We start from the raw sequence: 17,881 nt of genomic DNA on the forward strand, positions 1-17,881 counted from the left end.
GGCCCCCAATGCCTTGAATCAAGATCACCCCGGTTATTGTCCAAACCAGGTTCAGTTGGTTCAATACGCTCTGGGGCCTGGACCCCATCAAATTGATTCAGCCTGGACCTGACCTTTCTGATTTAGCCCGGCATTTAAGTCTTTGTCCAAACATCGGATTCTCCTTACTTGGGGGAAAGATATTCTGACTTTGGCGTTAGTGCGGAGAAGGTTCACCGGGAGGAGATTAACACGTACAAACAAGCTGGATGAACTCAGCAGGTCGGGCAGCATCTGTTGAAATGAGCAGTCAATGTTTCGGGCTGAGACCCTTCGTCAGGACTGAAGAAGGAGGAGGCAGGGGCCCTATAAAGAAAGTGGGGGGAGGGGGAAGGTGCAGGTGAAAAACCGATCAGAGGAAAGATCAAGGGGTGGGGTGAAGGAGGAATGTAAGAGGAAAGCACTATGGGTAGTAGAAGAAGGCAGAATCATGAGAGAGGTGATAGGTAGCTAGAAGAGGAGACAGAGTGGAAGTGGGATGGGGGAAGAGAGAGGGAGGGAATTACCGAACGTTGGAGAATTCGATGTTCATGCCAAGGGGCTGGAGACTACCCAGACGGTGTATGAGATGTTGCTCCTCCAACCTGAGTTTGGCCTCATCATGGCAGTAGAGGAAGCCATGTATGGACATATCTGAATGGGAATGTGAAGGAGAGTTGAAGTGAGTGGCAACTGAGAGATGCCGTCTGTTGTGGCGGACGGAGCATAGGTGCTCGACGAAGTGGTCCCCCAATCTGCGTCAGGTCTCGCCAATGTAGAGGAGGCCACACCGGGAGCACGGGATGCAATAGATGACCCCAACAGACTCACAACTGAAGTGTTGCCTCATCTGGAAGGACTGTTTGGGGCCCAGAATGGTGGTAAGAGAAGAGGCGTAGAGACAGGTGTAGCATTTATCACCGGGAGGAGATTCTGCGGAGGAAGGTTTTAGTGTAGGAGGAGAGACTGCGTGGCCTGGGTCTAAACTTGCTGGAATTCAGAATAATGAGAAGAGATCATTTAGAAGCATATGAAGGAGATAGATAAGATCGAGGCAGGAAAGTTGTTCCAATGATAAGTGAAGCCAAAGTGAAGGAACATAGTATAATGCCAAAGCCTTGATGACCTGAAGCCTCAACTCTCCTCCCTAACAATAACCCACCCACACAACATAAAGCTGAATTCTTTTTATTGGATCTTGCCAAGTGCCTAATTACAGTATGTGCAATCCAAAAGTCTGCTTGGTAACCGTGTTATGCAAAATTTGCCAACTGCTCCCTTTCACTTCTTTTAATCTTTTCTCTCCCTATGCAATCAGACATTTCCTCACGAACTGTGGTGTGTAAAATGTGCTGACTGCCCAATTAAGCAGCTGCTTCAGCTAGCCAAGGTTTCATGAAAATAGTTAAAAGGCAATAAAAAAGACAAATTGCCATTTAATGGAGTCACAATTTACGTAATTAAATGGAATACAGAAGAAATTAGAACATTACCAATAGTACTACAGTGGTATAAAACTGCCCGTTAGTTCCTAATAGTTATTGATGGAGAAATTCATCCAATGCATGTTGCCGTCTTCTTTAGATTGTTCGTAAATGAACAAAATTAGCACAGGCACCTGGTGCAGCTAATAAGACTAGAAGACCATAAGATGTAGGAGAAGAATTGGGCCATTTGCCCCATCGAGTCTGCTCCACCATTTTATCATGGCTGATTGATACAATGTTTATGACTATTGAAGATAATTGTCAATACCTTCCAATTCTTCATAGTTTTTAACTCATTGAAATTGTGAAATTGTTTCATTTTCTCTTCTGGTCTTTTCTGGCATCTGCAAGTCTGAGTGCTTGAAACCACAACAATCTTAACAGCTTTACTGCTTATTTTACACTATTTTATCAATGATAAAATCATTGTTTTTTGAAGGCAAACACATATTACTGATGGTATTTAAATGCTGATTGCTCTAAGGATGGTATAGCGTCTAATGACCATGAGTGCAAGTGACTGACAGAAGTTAGAAACTACTCAGCAAGTCTCCAGCCCCAATTAACTGGCATAGTGTCCCTGATAAGCAAAGGGAATCCCAGCTATTTTCTCAATTAGCTTCTGTTCTTCAAGAGCTGACCCAAATAAGTGGCTGTCCCAATAAACCAATGGCCCAATTAATCCGAATCCACTGTATCACTGTATAAACTTAAGTATGTATATAAAATTAATTAGGTAATGCAACATAAGGGGGAAAGAATACCAAGGGACTGTCCATGGGTTCATTGTCCATTCAGGATTCTGATGGCGGAGTGGAAGAGGCTGTTCCTGAAATGTTGAGTGTGTGTCTTCACGTTCCTGAACCTCCTCTCTGATGGGAGCAAAGAGAAGAGAACTCTTCCCAGGAGATGGGCATCCTTAACGATGGACGCTACCACTTTGAAGCATCACATTTTGAAGAAATCCTGGATGCTGGGGAGCTAGTGCCCAGGATGGAGTGACAGCATTTAAAACTTTCTGCAGCTTTTTCCGATCCTGTTCAGTGGTCTTTCAATACCGGATGTCGATACAGTTCGTTAGAATGCTGTCCAGGGTACACCTGTAGAAATTTGTAAGTGTCTTTGGTAAATACACCAAGTCTCCTCAAATTCCCAATGAATTATAACCATCTTCGAACCTTCTTTGTAATTGCATCAATATGTTGGACCCAGGATAGATCATGAGAGATCTTGATAACCAGGAACTTGAAACTGCTCATTCTTTCCATTGCTAATCCCTTGATGAGGACTGGTGTGTGATCCTTCCTGAAGTCCACAATCAATTGCTTTCTCTTACTGACATTGAGAGCAAGGTTGTTGTTGCAACAGCACTCAAGCAAATGATCTATCTCGTTCCTATACACCTCCCCGTCAGCACCTGAAATGCTGCCAACAATAGTTGTGTCATCGGTGAATTTATAGTTAGCGTTTGAGCTGTGCCAAGCCACACAATTGTAGATGTAGACAGAGTTGAACAGAGCACTAGAGAAGCATCCGTGAAGTGTGCAGGTGTTGCTTGTCAGCGAGCAGGAGAAGTCATTTCTAATCTGCACGCACTGTGGTTTCCCAATGACCAAGTCCAGTTGCAGAGGGAGGTATAGAGGCCCAAGTTTTGACAGTCTGATGGTGTTGAATGCTGCACTCAAATCAATAAGCAGAGGCCTGACATAGGTATTGCTATTGTTCAGCTGGTCCGAGGCCAAGTAGAGAGCCAGTGAGATTGCATCCACTGTAGACCTATTGTGGCAATAGGCAAATTGCAGCAGGTCCAGGTCCTTGCTAAAACAGGAATTGATTCTGGCCATGACCAACCTCTCAAAGCATTTCATCATAGTAGATCAGTAGATGTGAGTGCAGCTTGGTGGAAGTCCAGACTCTGCTCTGCTATTGTTGCCACTGTACTTATGCCACTGGTCCAGCTGAGTTTCTGGACAATGTCGGTGGGAATCAGCATTGACTGCCAACAGATGATCAATAGATGTTTTCTTCTCAGAGACAGTCATCACCTGGCACTTTTCTAGTGTGTGTATGTGAAACTTGCCCCATATTGACCTCCCCAGCATCGAACACATTTTCAAGAGGCAATACGTCAAGGAGGTGGCATCTGTCATTCAGGATGCTCACCATCTGGGACATGACCATTTCTCCCTACTCCAAGCAGAGAGGATTCAAAGGTTCAAAGATTCAAAAGGTTCAAGGTCCATTTATTATCAGAATATATATTCAGAATGCAACCCTGAGATTCTTCTTTTTACAGACAGCTGAACGAACTCAATTAAAAAAAAGACCAACACCCAATGCAAAGAGAGAGAGAGAGAGAGAAGACAAATCGTACGTACAATAAGAGCAAGTAGTAGCATTCAGAGTGAAAGTGAGTCCATAGACATAAAGCTAGAAGCAGCCAGAACTGGCTTCATCCTCAGTTCATCACCCAGGGGGGCAAATCATCACAAAGCTCGCAGACACGAAGCCCAGTGCTGATGGAGCAGCTCACAGCCTCAGCCTGACTTCCCCACAGAAAGTGGAGAATAGATCGCAGAGCAGCAAGCAGAACTGGCCCAACCCTTGCCTCTGGACCCAACACCTTGTCTTTTCAGTCCACCTGGGCCAGTGTTTAAATTGTCCAAACATCGAGTTGTCCCCCACACTATGTGCCACAGCAAACACTCTGGGCCTGGACCCCGCTGCCACATTCTAGCCGTACCTGACGTTTCCAGATTGGCCCAACACTGAGACCAATCCAACCTTGCTCCCAGTTCAGGTGGATGAGCACTGAAACTCCTCTCCTCCATTCACTCCAACTCTGATTCTGACTCAAACATGCTTCAACATTGCACTGTATTGCCTTGACCTATGAGTCAGCTTCACCTCTGCACACCTATTCATTTTTTGTAGTGATCATTTACCACAGAAGATGTTTTATTAATAAAGTATTTAGTTGCATTTCTAGTTCTATGAACCACCAGTAAACTGTCATCCATGTTCAGTAGCGCCATCTTAAACTGAAAGATTCAAAGAATCAAAGTACATTTATTATCATATATGTAAACAGTATACAACCCTGAGATTCATCTTCTCCACAGGCAGCCACAAAACAAAGAAAACCATGGAGCCCATCAAAGAAAAGCATCAACACGCACCCACGTACAAAAAAACATGCAAATGACATCATAAAAAATAAGCAGGAAACACAAAATCAGAGAGTCCAGGCATAATTCAGTTCAGTGCAGTGTTGTGAACTTGCATCTTCTTGTTTACCTGTACTGCACTTTCTATGTAGCTGTTGCACTTTATTCTGCATTGTCATTGTCTTAACATCTACTAGCTTGATGCACTATGTAACAAATTGATCTGTAGGGCTGACATGCAAGGCAAGTTTTTCTTTGTAATTTGGAGCATGTAATATTAATAACCCAGCTCAGTTGGGAATGCTCACTGAAAAAGGCACATTGTTTGATTATGTCCACAGCTGCTCACAAAATGAAGACCATGTCTACATGCAGAAAGACTTAGGCATCTGCAAGCTTGAATCACAATCTGAATAAGGTTTATTGTCATTGACATATGCCATGAAATTTGTTCTTTTGTGGCAGCGGATTATTGCATGGCATATATATAAGGTATAAGAGCAGAATTGGGCCATTTGGCCCATTGAGTCTTGTCTGCTATTCCATCATGGCTAATTTATTATCCCTCTCAACCCTGTTCTGCTTTTTCCCTGTAATCATTCATGCTCTTACTAACCAAGGACCTATCAAACTCTGCTTTAAGTGTACCCAGTGACCTGGCCTCCAGAGTTGTCTGTGCTAATGAATTCCAGATTCACCACCCTCTGGCTAAAGAAATTCCTCCTTATTTCGGTCCTAAAGGGCTGTACTTCTATTTTGAGTCTGTGCCATCTGGTCCTAGATTCCCCCACTAGTGGAAACATCCTCTCCATATCCATTCTATCTAGGCCTTTCAACATTCGATCTTCATCAAATATTCCCAATATTTTAAAAAGAGACATGCTTTGATTTTTACTTTGCGAAGAAGAAGCAAATGTTTCCCAATAAAAAGAAGGGATCTGTGCCAGACTGGGAGATAATGGAATGGAACAGTGAAATCCATGTTAACAGTGAAAGTTAGTGTGGTGGAAACAATAACAGCTCTTTACAGAGCACTAATTATTATAGAGAAAAAGGGATTAGTGATTTTGCACATTGGCTTTAGTATATCCAATGTAGGAAATCAAGAATCAAGGATCAACTTTATTCACACTATACATTTACAATATATATGGAAGGGAAAAGCAATGTTTGCATTCATTCCAAGAGGTCTTGAATACAAGAACAGGATTGTGATGCTGAGGCTTTGGGCACTTACCTCAAGTATTGTGCGCAGTTTTGGGCTCCTCATCTAATAAAATATGTGTTGGCATTGGAGAGGGTCCAAAGAAGGCCCACAAGGATAACAAGGGTTATCATATGATGGCTCTGGGTCTGTACTCACCGGAATTTAGAAGGATAAGGGGGATCTCATTGAAACCTTTTGAATGTTGAAAAGAGTAGATGTGGAAAGCATATTTCCCTTGGTGTGGGAGTCCAGAACAAGAGGGCACAGTTTCAGGATAGAGGGGTGTCCATTTACAACAACGATTTTTTTCGCCAGAGGGTGGTGAATTTGTGGAATCTGTTGCCACAGGTGGCTGTGGAGGCCATGTCACTGGATGTATTTAAGGCAGATCTTGATAGGTTCATGTTTGGCCATGGCATCAAAGGTTAGGGAGAGAAGGCTGGGGAGTGGGGCTGAGATGGGAGTAAAATGATCAGCCATGATTGAATGGTGGAGCAGACTCGATGGGCCAAATGGCCTAATTCTGCTCCTATGTTTTATGGTTTTATGGTCTTACATATATTAGGAATTTGCTGTGGTGTGTTGGTATGACATGCAACAAAAACAATTATAAAAGCAACAACACACACAAAATGCTGGTAGAACATAGCAGGCTAGGCAGCATCTGTAGGGAGAAGCAGCCTAGCCTGCTGTGTTCTACCAGCATTTTGTGTGTTGTTGTTTGAATTTCCAGCATCTGCAGATCTCCTCGTGTTTGCAATTATAAAATTATAAAAGCATTCAGGCTCGCACAGACTGTGTAACAGTTTATTCCCCCAAGCCGTTAGACTCCTCAGTTCCCAGAGTCTAGTCTGACACCAAAACACACACACACACACACACACACACACACACACACACACACACACACACACACACACACACACACACACACACACACACACACACACACACACACACACACACACACACACACACACCTGAACACCACTCCACTCACTTTGCAATTTTTGCTCATTTTGCTCTCAATTCCTGCTAATACATTGTTTACAATGTTCAAATTTACATTTACATCATTTATTATTGTAATTTGCCCTTTACTGTGCCTATTGTCTTGTTTATTAATTATTGTACTGTCTTGCACTGTTTTGTGTATTTTATGTAGTCCCATGTAGGTCTGAAATCTAGTGTAGTTTTCTGTTGTTTCATGTAGCACCAAGGTCCTGGGGGAACGTTGTTTCGTTTTTACTGTGTACTGTCCCCGCAGTTACGGTTGAAATGACAATAAAAGCAACTTGACTTGACTTAAAAATTATATAAAAACAGAATTATAGATTAAAGTATGGATGTGAAATAAAATGTGCATAATTACCAGCATGCACTTACAAAGTAAGTAGTATTATAAAAAGAGATTTAAAGAGCAATGCAGTGCAGTGACTAGGGTAACAGACTGAGTGTTGTGGAAAGGGCAGGGCTAACTAGAATGGCTTGCTGTCATCACTAAGACACAATCACACAAGGGGAGGAAATGATTAGGAGTGGAATAGAATTCCTTCAGCATTTTCACTCACAACTGCTAGATTTACCTGCAGGCTGATTACCATTGGGAAATGAAGGGAGAACGAAGGTGCTACATTTGGAGGAAAGGTTGATCAGGCTGGAGTTCTAAAGGGCAGCAAATTCTGTTCTCCCATCGCCACCTGGCTTCCCTCCGGGTGCCCCTGTTTCAAAAGATGTACAGTGAATGTTAGTGAGCTGTAGACATGCCACGTTGCTGTGACGACACTTGCCAGCTGCCCCTGAGAGCAAGTTGGCTGACGTTGCAAGTGATGCATTTCACTGTATAATTTGATGTTTCTGTGTACGTGTGAGAAATAAAGCCAGTGGTTCTTCCTTCCAAATAAGAGCTGATCTTCCTGAAATGTGAAGTGCTTTTGTTCTATAGCCTCATTTAAATATATGCTTTTTTCCAAAGGGAACATTCCCTAATAAGCATACATAATGCACCTATTGGGAGTAATTCAAGTCAAGTCAAGCCAAGTCACTTTTATTGTCGACCAAAACTGCTGGTACAATGCATAGTAAAAATGAGACATTTTTCAGGACCATGGTCTTACATGACACAGTACAAAAAACTAGACTGAACTACGTAATAAAAATAACAACACAGAGAAAGCTACACTAGACTACAGACCTACACAGTACTGCATAAAGTGCACAAAACAGTACAGGCATTTACAATAAATAATAAACAGGACAGTAGGGCAAGGTGTCAGTCCAGGCTTTGGGCTTTGAGGAGTCTGATAGCTTGGGGGAAGAAACTGTAACATAGTCTGGTCGTGAGAGCCCAAATGCTTTGGAGCCTTTTCCCAGACTGCAGGAGGGAGAAGAGATTGTATGGGGGTGGATGTAGTCCTTCATAATGCTGTTTCCTTTGCGGATGCAGCGTGTATTGTAAATGTTCGTGATGGCTGGAAGAGACACCCCGATGATCTTCTCAGCTGACCTCACTATCCGCTGCAGGGTCTTGCGATCCGAGATGGTGCAATTTCCGAACCAGGCAGTGATGCAGTTGCTCAGGATGCTCTCAATACAACCCCTGTAGAATGTAATGAGGATGGGGGGTGGGAGATGGAGCTTTCAGCCTTCGCAGAAAGTAAAGATGCTGTTGGGCTTTCTTTGCTATGGAGCTGGTGTTGAAGGACCAGGTGAGATTCTCCGTCAGGTGAACACCAAGAAATTTGGTGCTCTTTACGATCTCTACCGAGGAACCGTCGATGTTCAGTGGGGAGTGGTCGCTCCGTGCCCTCCTGAAGTCAACAACCATCTCTTTTGTTTTGTTCACATTCAGAGACAGGTTGTTGGCTCTGCACCAGTCCGTTAGCTACTGCACCTCCTCTCTGTAAGCTGACTCGTCATTCTTGCTGGTGAGACCCACCACGGTCATGTCATCGGTGAACTTGATGATATGGTTCGAGCTGTGTGTTGCAGCGCAGTCGTGGGTCAGCAGAGTGAACAGCAGTGGATTAAGCACACAACCCTGGGGAGCCCCCATGCTCAGTGTGATGGTGTTGGAGATGCTGCTCCCGATCCGGACTGACTGAGGTCTCCCAGTCAGGAAGTCTAGGATCCAGTTGCAGAGGGAGGTGTTCAGGCCCAGTAGGCTCAGCTTTCCAATCAGTTTCTGAGGGATGATTGTGTTGAATGAACTGAAATCTATGAACAGCATCCGAACGTATGTGTCTTTTTTGTCCAGGTGGGTTAGGGCCAGGTGGAGGGTGGTGGCAATGGTGTCATCTGTTGGGCGGTTGGGACGGTACGCAAACTGCAGGGGGTCCAGTGAGGGGAGCAGCAGGGTCTTGATATGCCTCATGATGAGCCTCTCAAAACACTTCATGATGATGGATGTAAGTGCAATGGGATGGTAGTCATTTAGGCAGGACACTGAAGACTTCTTCGGCACGGGAACAATGGTGGCGGCCTTGAAGCACGTTGGAATGGTGACGGATAAGGAACAAAGGTGACTTACATTTTTATAGTGCCTTTTACCATCTCAGATTGTAGCAAAGTGATCTGCTATGAAATGTTTTTAAAGTGTGGCCAATATTCTAATACAGAAATAAGAGCCGTGGATACTGTAAGTCCTCAGCAAGGCAAGCAGCATCCATTGAGGGAGAATGAATTCTTTAGCCACAGAGTGGTGTATCTGTGGAATCCATTGCCATAGATGGTTGTGGAGGTCAAGTCTTTGGGTATATTTAAAGGTGAAGTTGATAGGTTCTTAAGTAAAAATGGTGTCAAAGGTTATGTGGAAAAGACAGGAGAATGGGGTTGAGAGGCATAACGATTCAGCAGACTTGATAGGCTGAATGATGGGTGGATGTTTACTTGATTGGGGAAAATGTTGGTAAATGGGCATGCTTAAACTTGCCAAGAAACAGTGAACAAAGAAAATTGATGTGCATCGGCTAGAGTTTGAGCAGAGATGGAAGACAGATTGATTGATTGGTTGGTTGTTTGGCTGGTTCTGCTGGTTGAATGGCATAGAAACAACATTGCACTCAACATCAGTAAGACCAAGGAATTGATTATTGACTTCAGGAAGAGGGAGTCAGGGGAACAAACCCCAGTCCTCACTGAGGGGTCAGTAGTGGAAAGGCTGAGCAGCTTCAACTTCCTGGGTGTCAACATCACTGAAGATCTATCCTGGGCGCAACAGATTGAAGGAATTGCAAAGATAGTATGGCAACGGCTATATTTTATTAGGAGTTTGAGGAGACTTGGTATGTTGCTATAGACTCTGCAAATTTCTACAGGTGTACTGTGGACAGCATTCTAACTGGATGCATCAGTGTCTGGTATGGAGGGGCCATTGCACAGGTTTGGAAAAAGCTGCAGAAAGATTCAAACTTAGCCAACTCGATCATGTACACTAGCCTCACCAGCTCTGAGGATGTCTTCAAAAGGTAATGCCTCAAAATGATAACATCCGTCGTGAAGGACCCCCATCACCCAGCACATGCCCTCTTCTCATTGTTACCTTTAAGGAAGAGGTTAAGGAGCCTGGAGACACACACTCAATGCTTCAAGGACAGCTTTTTCCCCTCAGCCATCAGATTTTCAAATTTGGAGCACCTAAACATTTTTATACCTTTTTCACTACTTATTTAATTTAAATTTTATTTATATATTTCTTATTGCAACTTATGGCTTTTTAAATCCTATATTGCAATATACTGATGCCACAAAACAACATATTTCATGACATATGCCAGTGATATTAAACCTGATTCTGAAGTCAAAGTTGAGTTTATTTTCACATGCACAAGTACATGTATACAAGATAAAAACTCACCAGCAACACTGCCACAGGCGTCAACTAGGAGATGGTGCTCAAGGTTGTTGACAGCAACAGACCTAAAGGAGTGGACCTCAATACTGTAATTCCTTGGAAATATTTGTAGATCTGGGGAGTTCTGCCTTGCCATACAAAGGCAAAGATGCAGGTTACCTCATTGCTGACAGAATGCCACTTGTGGGAGTTCAACAGTAGCACTTCGCACAGCACAACACCATTCCAGCTTTCCACAAAGTGCAAAGTTCAAAGTAAATCTATTCTCAAGGTATGTCGCCACACACTACCCTGAGATTCACTTTCCTGCCGCCAATCACAGTAGAATGAAGAAATACAATAGAATCAATTAAAATACTACACACACAAACTAACAAACAACCACTGTGCAAAAGAAGTCAACCATAAGGCCATATGACACAGCAGCAGAATTAGGCCATCGGGTTCATAGAGTCTGCTCTGCTGTTCTATCATAGCCGATTTATTATCCCTCTCAACTCCATTCTCCTGCTTTCTCCCCGTAATCTTTGATGCTCTTACTAATCAAGAATCTATCAGCCTCCTCTATAAGTATACCCAAGTCTTGGCCACCACAACCTACTGTGGCAATGAATTCTGCAGATTCACTACCCTCTGGCTAAAAAATTCCTGAGGTAGTGCCCTCTGGCCTTAGACTCCCTCACGATAGGAAACATCCTCTCCATATTCACTCTATCTCAGCCTTTTATAGAACATAGAACAATACAGCACAGTACAGGCCATTCAGCCCACAATGTTGTGCCAACCCTTAAACCCTGCCTCCCATATAACCCCCCACCTTAAATTCCTCCATATACCTGCCTAGTAGTCTCTTAAACTTCACTAGTGTATCTGCCTCCACCACTGACTCAGGCAGTGCATTCCACACACCAACCATTCTGAGTGAAAAACCTTCCTTTAATATCCCCCTTGAACTTCCCACCCCTTACCTTAAAGCCACGTCCTCTTGTATTGAGCAGAGGTGCCCTGGGGTAGAGGTGCTGGCTGTCCACTCTATCTATCCCTCTTAATATCTTGTATACCTCTACCATGTCTCCTCTCGTCCTCCTTCTCTCCAGAGAGTAAAGTCCTAGCTCCCTTAATCTCTGATCATAATGCATACTCTCGAAACCAGGCAGCATCCTGGTAAATCTCCTCTGTACCCTTTCCAATGCTTCCATATCTTTCTTATAGTGAGGCGACCAGAACTGGACACAATTCTCCAAGTGTGGCTTAACCAGGGTTTTATAGAGCTGTATCATTACCCTGGAACTCTTAAACTCTATCCCTCGACTTATGAAAGCTAACACTCCATAAGTTTTCTTAACTACCTTATCTAACTGTGAGGCAACTTTCAGGGATCTGTGAACATGTATCCCCAGATCCCTCTGCTCCTCCACACTCCCAAGTACCCTGCCATTTACTTTGTACTCTGCCTTGGAGTTTATGCTTCTAAAGTGTACCACCTCACACTTCTCCGGGTTGAACTCCATCTGCCACTTCTCAGCCCACTTCTGCATCCTATCAATGTCTCTCTGCAATCTTCGACAATCCTGAACACTATCCACAACACCCCCAACCTTTGTGTCGTCTGCAAACTTGTCAACCCACCCTTCTACCCCCACATCCAGGTCGTTAATAAAAATACCAAAAAGTAGAGATCCCAGAACCAATCCTTGTGGAAAACCACTAGTTACAACCTTCCAATCTGAATGTACTCCCTCCACCACGACCCTCTGCTTTCTGCAGGCAAGCCAATTCTGAATCCACCTGGCCAAACCTCCCGTGATCTTATGCCTTCTGACTTTCTGAATAAGCCTACTGTGTGGTACCTTGTCAAATGCCTTACTAAAATCCATGTAGATCACATCCACTGCACTACCCTCATCTATATGCCTGGTCACCTCCTCAAAGAACTCTATCAGGCTTGTTAGGCATGAGCTGCCCTTCACAAAGTCATGCTGATTGCCCCTGATCAGACCATGATTCTCTAAATGCCTTTAGATTCTATCTCTAAGAATCTTTTCCAACAGCTCTCCCACCACAGGCTCACTGGTCTATAATTACCCGGACTATCCCTACTACCTTTTTGAACAAGGGGACAGCATTCGCCTCTCTACAATCTTCTGGTACCATTCCCATGGACAATGAGGACATAAAGATCCTAGCCAGAGGCTCAGCAAACTCTTCCCTCGTCTCATGGAGCAGCCTGGGGAATATTCCGTTGGACCCGGGGGACTTACCCGTCCTAATGTATTTTAACAACTCCAACAACTCTTCTCCCTTAATATCAACATGCTCCAGAACATCGACCTTACTCATATTGTCCTCACCGTCATCAAGCTCCCTCTCATTGGTGAATACCAAGAAGTATTCATTGAGGACCTTGCTCACTTCCACAGCCTCCAGGCACATCTTCCCACCTTTATCTTTAATCAGTCCTACCTTCACTCCTATCAACCTTTTGTTCTTCACATAATTGAAGAATGCCTTGGGGTTTTCCTTTACCCTACTCACCAAGGCCTTCTCATGCCCCTTCTTGCTCTCCTTCTTAAGCTCCTTTCTTGCTACCCTATATTCCTCAATAGACTCATCTGATCCTTGCTTCCTAAACCTCACATATATTGCCTTCTTCCATCTGACTAGATTTTCCACCTTACTTGTCACCCATGGTTCCTTCACCCTACCATTCTTTACCTTCCTCACCGGGACAAATTTATCTCTAACATCCTGCAAGAAATCCCTAAACATTGACTATATGTCCATAGTACATTTCCCTGCAAAAACATCATCCCAATTCACACCTGCAAGTTCTAGCCTAAAATCCTCATAATTTGCCCTTCTCCAATTAAAAATTTTCCTGACCTCTCTGATTCTATCCTTTTCCATGATAATGTTAAAGGCCAGGGAGCGGTGGTCACTGTCCCCCAGATGCTCACCCACTGACAGATCTGTGACCTGATCCAGTTCATTACCTAATACTAGATCTAGTACGGCATTCCCCCTAGTCGGCCTGTCAACATATTGTGATAGGAATCCGTCCTGGACGCACTTAACAAACTCTGCCCTGTCTGAACCATTGGAACTAATCAGGTGCCAATCAATATTAGGGAAGTTAAAGTCACCCATGATAATAACCCTGCTATTTTTGCTCCTTTCCAAAATCTGCCTCCCAATCTGCTCCTCAGTATCTCTGCTGCTACTAGGGGGCCTATAGAATACCCCCAATAGAGTAACTGCTCCCTTTCTGTTCCTGACTTCTACCCATACTGACTCAAAAGAGGATCCTGCTACATTACCCATCCTTTCTGTAGTTGTAATAGTATCCCTAACCAGTAATGCCACACCTCCTCCCCTTTCCCCCCCTCTCTATCCCTTTTAAAGCACTGAAATCCAGGAATATTAAGAATCCATTCCTGCCCTGGTGCCAGCCAAGTCTCTGTGATGGTCACTACATCATAATTCCATGTACGTATCCAAGTTCTCAGTTCATCACCCTTGTTCCTGATGCTTCTTGCATTGAAGTACACACACTTTAGCCCTTCTACCTTACTACCTTTACACCCCTTTTTCTGTTTCTCTTTCCTCAAAACCTCTTTATATGCTAGATCTGCCTTTATTCCATGCACTATACCTGCAGCTCTCGCATGACCTTTATCCTACCCCACCGCACTATCTGCTCTAACACTCTGGTTCTCTCCCCCTGCAAATCTAGTTTAAAATCCCCGGAGCAGCACTAGCAAATCTTCCCACAAGGATGTTAGACCCCCTCCAGTTCAGGTGCAACCTGTCCTGTTGGAACAGGTCCCACCTTCCCTGGAACAAGGCCCAATCGTCCAGAAATATCAGATTCAGATTCAGTTTATTGTCATTTAGAAACCACAAATGCAATGCAGTTAAAAAATGAGACAACGTTCCCCCAGAATGATATCACAAAAAAGCACATGAAAAAACCAACTACACCAGAAAATCCACATAACGTTTGGCAATCCCCAATCCAGAGTCCGGAGAGGCTGCTGCGTATTAATATCGCGCTACCATCTTAGCGCGTCCCCCAGAAAGGGTTTCCAAATCCACCAGATGAAACAAGACTACCCAGACACACCAAGTCAAGAGACCAGCACTACCACCCAACAAAGCAAAAACCTACACAAAACCACATAGTTATACTTAACATTTAGTTGCAACAGTGCAGCCAATACCATAATTGATAAAAGACTGACAAAAATCACATAATTATAAGCCCTCCCTCCTGCACCAACTCCTTAGCCACATATTTAGTTGCATCATCTTTCTATTTCTCACTAGCCTCACTAGCACATGGCACAGGTAGCAATCCTGAGATTGCAACCCTGGAGGTCCTGTCCTTCAACTTTGCACCTAACTCCCTAAATTCTCTTTGCAGGACCTCCTACTTCTTGCTATCCACGTCATTGGTCCCTACAGGGACCACGACATCTGGCTGCTCACCCTCCCTCTTAGGAATACTGAGAACTCAAACCGAGATACCGCGGACCCTGGCACCAGGGAGGCAACAGACCATCTGAGGTTCTCGATCTCTTCCACAGAACCTCTTATCTGTCCCCCTAACTATCGAATCCCCTATCACTACTGCTCTCCTCTCTTCCCTCCTTCCCTTCTGAGCTGAGGGTTCAGTCTCAATGCCAGAGACACAACCACTGCAACTTTTCCCTGGTAGGTCGTCCCCACCAACAGTATCCAAAACAGTATACTTATTGTTGATGGGAACGGCCACAGGGGAGCTCTGCTCATTCTGTCTATTCCCCTTCGCTCTCCTGACAGTCACCCAGTTTCCTACCTCCTGACTCTTAGGGGTGACTATCTCCCTGAAACTCCTGTTTATTTCTGCCTCTGCCTCCTGAATGATCCGAAGTTCATCCAACTCCAGCTCCAGTTCCCTAACTCGGTTTGTCAGGAGCTGCAGCTGGATGCACCTTTTGCAGATGTAGTCATCAGGGACAACTGTGCTGTCCCTGACTTCCCACATACTGCAATCGGAGCACTCAACTGCCCTAACTGCTGCCTCCATTACCTATCCTATGCTTTTTATGTTCTGCACCATTTGAAATGTTTGCTAACATCTTATTTATCTTTCTTACTTCCAACTTTACCTGCAAGTTAAATTTTAGGGAATCCTGCATGAGGACTCCAAAATCCCTTTGCATCTCTGATTTCCGAAATTTCTCCCCATTTAGAAAATAGTCTATGCCTTTATTTCTTTTACCAAATTTTATAGCCCTACACTTCCTGACGCTAGGTTCCACCTGCCATTTCTTTGCCCATTCTCACAATCAGTTTAAGTCCTTCTGCAGGGTCCCTACTCCCTCAACACTGCCTGCCCTTCCACCTATCTTTGTATCTTCCACAAACATAAGTCATTGATATATAATGTAAAAAGAAGCAGTCCCAACACTATCCCCTGGGAACACCACCAGTCACTGGCAGCCAACCAGAAAAGACCCCCTTTATTCCCACTCACCGCCTCCTGCCAGTCAGCCAATGCTCTATCCATTCTAGTATCTTTCCTGTAATACACGTAAACTGTAACTTGTGCAAAAACAATAAAGAAACAAATAATAAATAAATAAACAGGAAACTAAATAAATAAACAAACTGATAAATAGATGAATAAATACATACATATGTAAATAATATGGATATTCGTAATACTGAGAACATGAGTTGCAGAGTCTTTGACAGTGAGCCCATCATTTGTAGATTCATTTCATTGTTGAGGTGACTGGAATTATCCACGCCGATGAGGCTACAACATCTTTGCTACTATGATGCATGTTGGACGTATGATGTTTGCCTTTTGCACATATTAGGATTACATGAAATCTGTTTCTGGAAAACCCGTTTATTTTCCAAGTCCATTGTGACTTTGGACCTCACGTCATTAAAGTAATTTATGTAATTACAAGCTTTGTAACTTCAGTAAAAACAATTGATTTGCTTGATGAATAACATGAAAATAAAAAAAACAATATTGCGTTATTGAAGTTTTGCAGCAGAAAATACCAAAGGCTTTGACTCTTGGAAGAACATTATCACATGGAGTAATTTACAAAGACCATCATTCACCATAGACCAGAGGATAAGAGGCAGGAATTTGATTTTATCAAATTTTTTGAATCTTTAAAAATACTTGCCTTCCTTCTGGCAACACAAGTGACTGCAGTTGCCAGAATCTGGAAGAATGCACAAGATGCCGGAGGATCTCAGTGAGTCAGGCAGCATTTGGGGAGGGAAATGGACAGTCAATGTCTCAGGATGAGACCCTGACTGAAAGATAGAAGGAGATAGCCAGTGTCAAAAGGTGGACGAACAGGATGAAGCAAGGGATGGAATAGGATAGATGAATCTAGATGAGGAGCCGTGATAGAAAGATGGAGAGGGGAGAGAGAAATTGGTGCCAGAGGCTGATATGCCATTGGTAGGGTTAACAAAGGACTGCAGATGGTCAGATCTAATTGGAGAGGAAGGTGGAAAATGAAATTGAACAAGGGAGATATGGAAGGAAGGTGGGAACATTTGGGGGAAGGGATCTAGTGCAAGGAGTTTGTCAATAATGGGCAGATGGAGTTGGTTGAGGAGTAAGAAATAGGGTGATGGGTGCTGGAGCAGCAGTAGGAAGGACTGGGTAGATCAAGAGGTGAGGGAAAAGGGACCTATTTGCTAAGTTGCTCAATTACATTTGCTTTGGTTCCCACAAATGCATCACTTCACCCTTCGAAAAGCTCCCCCTGAAATGATCTTGGATTAATCACACACTTCCATTAATGCTTCTCTTTGTTGATTTTGGCAATTCACAGCCTCACATTGATAAATCTCTTTTGCTGAAGGAAGATGGTTGTGATTACTGAAGGCTAATCATCCCACACCCCAACCCCCAGACATCGTCTAACAATTTTCTCAGGGTCTGTTCTAGGTCAAATCATCTTCAGCTGCTCCATTCATGACCTTGTTTATGGTCTTCGAATGATAGGATCTAAGCCTGAAGGTCAAACCCCCAGTCAGTGAGTTCAGAGGCCAATACCCAGAGATTGGCAAAGTCTGGAGGTAGAGGCCCTGTGGTGAACTACATATACCTGTCTGGACACGCCCCCTG

The 17,881-nt window shown here is 43.8% G+C and overlaps 1 protein-coding gene across 1 annotated transcript in view; it reads right to left on the minus strand.

Annotated features, from left to right (window-relative positions):
• The window catches only part of p2ry1 (purinergic receptor P2Y1), a 161,821-nt gene that overhangs the window by 117,869 nt on the left and 26,071 nt on the right, over nt 1-17,881 (minus strand). The gene's annotated exons all lie outside the window — the stretch shown is intronic.

This window comes from Hypanus sabinus, chromosome 2 (assembly GCF_030144855.1).
Source record: "Hypanus sabinus isolate sHypSab1 chromosome 2, sHypSab1.hap1, whole genome shotgun sequence".
In the NCBI taxonomy this organism is placed as follows: Eukaryota; Metazoa; Chordata; class Chondrichthyes; order Myliobatiformes; family Dasyatidae; genus Hypanus; species Hypanus sabinus.